Consider the following 6378-nt stretch of genomic DNA (forward strand, 5'->3'; position numbering starts at 1 on the left):
TGTAAACTTAGGGGTGATGGTAAGTAACATTGGGATAAAAGGATTCTCTGTAGTAGAAAGTATGGTAACTCCTAACTCGTACAGATCTCTTCACAGACAGCAAGTTAATTTCACCACCATCACCTGCTGTCATTCTAACACCATCCTTCAAAGAGAAGTGGAGCAAGTATTTTTATACACAATTTACAGATGAGGAAACAGACTCAGCAAGATGGCCATTTTTCAAAGAATTTCTTCCTAGCCTACTCTCTATCTTCATAGTAGTAACTTTCATTTACTGTTCTCTTGTTTGGTATTGAGTACTGTGCTAAGCATTTTACACGTATCACCCTATTTATTCCTGATAATTGTCCTACCAAATGATTACAATTAGGCATTATTACCTCAAATTTAAAAGGACAAAATGAAGGATAATTGAAGTTAAGGAACTTGCTGTGTTAAGTCACGTATTGCTACAAAAATGCTGCTTAACAAATGACCCCGAAATCTCAAACGCTTCCAACAATCATCATACATTTCCTATTCAAAGAATCAGTTGAAGGACTGAGTTTGACTCTGGTTCAGGTTGTGGGTTATGTTCAGAAGTGACCCAAGCTAAAGTTGCAGTAGGTATCTGGGACAAGACCTCCTCATGACATGTCAGCAGTGCATGAGGCTATGTTCATGTTATGTCCCCCAACTTATCACTCTCCTAAATGAGTCAGAGGGTAAATACAAAGTCAATGGAATAAGGATGTAGAATTTGTCTACTCGACTAGGAGGCACTGCAAACTCACAGGATTAAGAATACAGGTGGACAATCCTATTACAGGTATGGAGGGGCATACAGGGTAACAGTTAAGCATCTTCAATAATAGACTTACTTTACCACTGGCCCAACTTCCCCTAATAAGTTCTGGCTCCAGAGCCCATGCTGTTAACTACCTCAGGGTACTTCTTTGAATCTGCACCTAATGCACAAAGGTGAATCTTCATGGTCATGTTGATATATCACTATTTCCTCCTAACCAAAGTTGTTTAGCACCTGTTGGCTGAACCCTCTTGATTCTCCTTTGTATATCTGGCCCCATATAGCTGAAAAACTGACCCAGATCTGGGTGATTATGTATCTTTCATACAGCAGCTAAGTAGGCGGCAAAGATTTCTTCCTGTCCTGAACTGACCTGTATTGAAATAGCAATTCTCAGTTCACAAAGCATTTTCATAGGTCTTATTTCAGTGGGTTCCTCTCCCCTTAATTTTAGGGGGTAGACATTATAATACAGATTTGCAGATTTAGAAGGCGAGGCTTAGCAAGACAAAATGACCCTCCAAATGCATAGCTCATGAGCTCCATGGTCCTGATGTGACCTGCAACTTTCTGTTTAATGTACTTCTAACATTTGGGCAAGAAACTTAACTGGAAACTACTACAGATGACCTCATTTAATCTTTATAGCAGGGAAATGGGCAAGATGCTCTTAACCCTTTCTGTACATGACAAGTTAGAACAATTGTTTCAGGTCATATGCTAAGAAGTGGCAAAGCCAGAGTCCAGCCCAGCTGTGTCACTCCACTGTCTATGCCTTTAAACTCTGCACTATTTTGTTTCTTCTTTCATTCTTGTCCCATCTCTCCACTTAGTAATCAGCTGCCAAGAGCTAGATGGTCTCTTGTCTTGAACCCTTGTCATGCAGTCAAACCATGGTCTGGTTCCTTGTCTCCAGGCTCCAGGTCCCTCATCTTCTTGACTCCGTGCCTTAATCTCTCCTTTCTTTCTTTTCTAAGACACCTGTTTGCTCCCATGTTTTTTAGTTCCATCTGGATCAGTGGCTTTCTGACCCTCAAGCCCACTGGCTAGATTCTGATGCCTGTTGCCTTCATCTTGCCACAGAAAACTCTCCCTTCTTAATGTCTTATTTTAAGGCATTTCTGCTTTTACAATTCTATCCATTTGGGTTGGAATGGCTTAGGATTCAACTTTGAGACAAAGAGGTTGACAAATATGTTTACAAGAATAAATCTATCATTGCTGCTTTTGTCCACAATGTATCTCACATATTTAAATTGTTCTTTTTAAATTTACATATAATAAAATTAAATATTTTTAATGTACAGGTTGGTGGATTTTAACACACAAATTAGTTTGTGTAACTACTATCACAATCAATATACAGAACCATTCTATCAACCCCCCAATCTTTCCCCTGTTTTCCCTTTATAGTTAAACTCTTCTTCACTCCTAACAAGTGATAACCACTGAGAAGTTTCTCATTACTATAGTTTTGTGTTTTCAAGAATGTCATATAATTGGAACCGTATAATACATAAACTTTTTTTTATTTTAAAGATTTTATTTATTTATTTGACGGAGAGAGATCACAAATAGGCAGAGAGGCAGGCAGAGTGAGAGAGGGGAAGCAGGCTCGCCACTGAGCAGAGAGCCCGATGTGAGGCTCGATCCCAGGACCCTGGGATCATGACCCGAGCTGAAGGCAGAGGTTTTAATCCACTGAGCCACCCAGGTGCCCCAATATATAACCTTTTGAGACTGGCTTCTTTCTCTCAGCTTAGTACCTTTGAGATACATCCAGGATGTTGTATGTATCCATAGGTCCTACATTCTTAGTGCTGATTAATATTCCATTGTATGGATGTACCACAGTTTGTTTACCCACTCACCTGTTGGAGGACATTTGGCCAGTTTCCAGTGTGGGGTGACTGTGAGTAGAGCTGGTATGAACATTCACATGCAGATGTTTGTAAGAACAGAAGTTTTTATTACTTTAGGATAAGTCTTTAGGAGCAGATTGCTGGGTCATATGGTAGCTGTGTTCTTTTTTTTTTTTTATTTTTTTATTTATTTATTTGACAGAGAGAGATCACGAGTAGGCAGAGAGGCAGGCAGAGAGAGAGAGAGGAGGAAGCAGGCTCCTGCTGAGCAGAGAGCCTGATGCGGGACTCGATCCCAGGACCCCGAGATCATGACCTGAGCCGAAGGCAGCAGCTTAACCCACTGAGCCACCCAGGCGCCCGGTAGCTGTGTTCTTAACTGTATTAAGAAAGTGCCACAGTTTTCCAAAGCTAGAGGTAGTTTTCATATCTACCAGATTGCGGTTTTATTACAGGCAGATGCTATTACAGTGTTATGTCTGCTCTTTGTTCCTCCAGATCCATTCTTGGCTCTTCTTCATTTTTCTCCATGCTCAGAAGACTGGTGTCCATGGCTGCACCAACAGCCTCCCTTGTCTTACTGCTTCCATTGGATTTAGCCTGTGAAAGACACTGTCAAGATTGCAGAGGGCAGAAGAAGGATGTCGGGATTTATTTGCCTGATGCTTCCCTTTTGGTCGCCAGAATTGCTACCTCTCTCTAACGTAGCTGCTGCTTCTTCCAGGTCACACATTTTCTTTCATTCCTTCACCTCCATCAACCTACTCCTGGTCACCAGGAGTCAATGTGCTGTCCCTGGTCATTCAGTATCTTAATCTTCCCAAAATAGTGATTTCCTTCTTTCCTATAAAATAGGAAGATCAGTGAGAAAACAGAGGCTCAACGATAACTTGTCTAAGGTCACATGGCTGGTAAGCAGCAAAGCCAAGATGAAAATCCAAGTCTTTTGACTCTTATGCCCATGCATTTCCCAATAAACTGACTGCACCCATTTGTGTCAATGCTCTTATTACATATCTCTACCGCATATGCTGGAAACATTAAAATAAATTAGCAAAGTCTTGAATATATGATTCACATCTTCTGAGCAGATTGACTGTATCAACATAGCTTTTTTTATTATTTGATTTTGTTTCTTAATTCCTAATACTTGTGGTACTTTCACATCAATTCTAAGCTTAATAAAAATGATCAGAATTCCTGAATAAAACATGGGAAAACTAAATAAAATATTTTCCTTTTAAGTGAATACTGTGTGATGGTAATGTACCCCATACTCATTATTTCAATGAATTGAATGGATTAATAATTTCATTTAGACTTTACATATTTCAAATAAACATTGACTCACATAATTACCAATGGTGAAACTGAAAGCAACTAATCTTGTTTAACCAAATAACCAGTGCTTACTGTTGGTCTGGTCTTACCACCTTTAGGGAGAAACATAAATAGAGGTCCAATGGAGAGCTCTCTATTCACATTCATCTATTCATCCCTTTGCAAATGACTATTGACTTCATTTAAGCCCCTTACCCAAGGTCTCTCTGCTAGTAAAAGGAAGAGCAACTTCTCTTGATTTTCACATCAGGAATCTATTTGCTATGTGAGTGTCATTTTAACACCAGGACTCCTGAGATGCACTCTTAAGGGATCTTCTTAGGTGCTCTTTAGGGAGTCCAACAATCACAATTTGTCCAAGAGTGGGGGAGTTTTCCCAAGATGTGGGACATTTAGCACTAAAACTGGAAAAATCCTAGACAAACTGGAATGAAAGGGTCATCCTAACTAGACAGCATATGTTTGAATTCAATTATAAGAAGGTCACCTAGATGATTCAGTACACACACACACACACACACACACACACACACACACATATATTCAGAGTCTACTGGAATTATGCAAACAAAATTATTTGTAGCTTCAATTATCTTCCCTACCACATCTTTTTCCCTTTATCCCTAACTGCAGAGGAGCCAGAAGCAGCAGGCTGAGTTGGGGAAAATGTGGAGAAAGGAGAGCAAATTCCTGCCTGCATTTCCTTTCCTATGGCTGGTCAGTGGAATGCAAGGCAAGTGTAAACCCAAGTGAGCAAATCAGCTGTGAACTGATGACAGACTAGACTCTTGAATTTTCTATCTCTGAAAATGATATCTGGGTATCTGAAACCAACCAGAAAACTAATGGAATCTGTTTAACACAATATCTTGGAACAAAGAAAAGAATTCAACAGAAGATATCTGAAGGCAGAGTTGGGCATAAAACAAAGCCATTTCTTGGCTGTTCCCTATCCAGACCAGCCCGCTTAAAAAAGTAGTTTGGCGTGAATTCCCAGAAGTAGAACTGATGGATTAGATGGTAGTTCTATTTTTAATTATTTGAAAAGCCTCCATATTGTTTTCTACAGCAACTGCATCATTCCCACCAAAAGTACATGTGTTCTAGTTTCTCCACATCCTCACCAACACTTATCTTTTTTTAAAGTTTCTATTTAAACTAAATTAAATTTAATGAACATATATCATATTTTTAGTTTCAGAGGAAGAATTTAGTGATTCATCAGTTGCATACAACACCCAGTGCTCATTATTTCAAGCGCCCTCCTTAATGTCCATTGCCCAGTCACCTCATCCCCTCACTACCTCTCTTCCAGCTACCTTCAGTTTGTTTCCTATAGTTAAGAGTCTCTTATGGCTTGCCTCCCTGCCTGTTTTTGTCTTATTTTTCCTTCACTTCCCCATGATTATGTTTTGTTTCTTAATTTATATGTGAGTGATATCATATGGTATCTGTCTTTCATTGACTGACTTATTTCGCTCAGCACAATAATCTCTAGTTCCATTCATGTCATTGCAAATGGCAAGATTTTATCCATTTTGATGGCTGAGTAATATTCCATTTTATATATATACCACTTCTTCTCTATCCATTCATCTGTCAATGAACATCTGGGTTCTTTCCATAGTTTGGCTAACATGGACATTGTTGCTATAAACATTGGGGTGCGTGTGCCCATTTGGATCACTATGTAGTCCAATTGCTGGGTCGTAGGATAGCTCTATTATCAACTTTCTAAGAACTCCATGCTGGTTTCCAGAGTGGCTGCACCAGTTTGCCTTCCCACCAACAGTGTAAGTTCCCCTTTTTCTGCATCCTTGCCAACATCTGTCATTTGCTGACTTGTTAATTTTAGCTATTCTGATTGGTTTGAGGTGGTATCTCATTGTGGTTTTCAATTAGCAATAATTGGCCTAAGATAAACCTCATTAGCTACAATACTGCCACTGTGCAAAGCTTCATTGTGGTTTTGATTCGTATTTCCTTGATGCCAAGTGATGTTGAGCATTTCTTCATGTGTGTGTTAGCCATTTGTATGTCTTTGGAGAAGTGTCAGTTCATGTCTTCTGCCCATTTTTTCTTGACTGGATTTTTTTGTTTTGTTTTATTTTCTGGGTGTTGGGTTCGATTAGTTCTTTATAGATTTTGGATACTAGCCCTTTATCTGATGAGACATTTGTAAATATCTTTTCCCATCACAAGGTTATTTTCGTTTGTTGACTATTTCCTTAGCTATGCAAAAGCTTTTTATCTTGATGAATATAATAGCTATCTTAACAGGTGTGATGGGATATCTCATTATGGATTTGATTTGCATTTCCCTGATGATAAATGATACTGAGCACCTTTTCATGTACCTGTTGGCCCTTTGTATATCCCCTTTTG

General features: G+C 39.2%; 1 pseudogene; it reads right to left on the bottom strand.

Annotated features, from left to right (window-relative positions):
• Positions 1-5831: 5831 nt before the first annotated feature.
• LOC116581260 lies at positions 5832-5951 on the bottom strand (annotated as a pseudogene).
• Between the last annotated feature and the right edge of the window lie 427 nt (positions 5952-6378).

The sequence above is a fragment of the Mustela erminea genome, chromosome 1 (genome assembly GCF_009829155.1).
Source record: "Mustela erminea isolate mMusErm1 chromosome 1, mMusErm1.Pri, whole genome shotgun sequence".
NCBI lineage: Eukaryota > Metazoa > Chordata > Mammalia > Carnivora > Mustelidae > Mustela > Mustela erminea.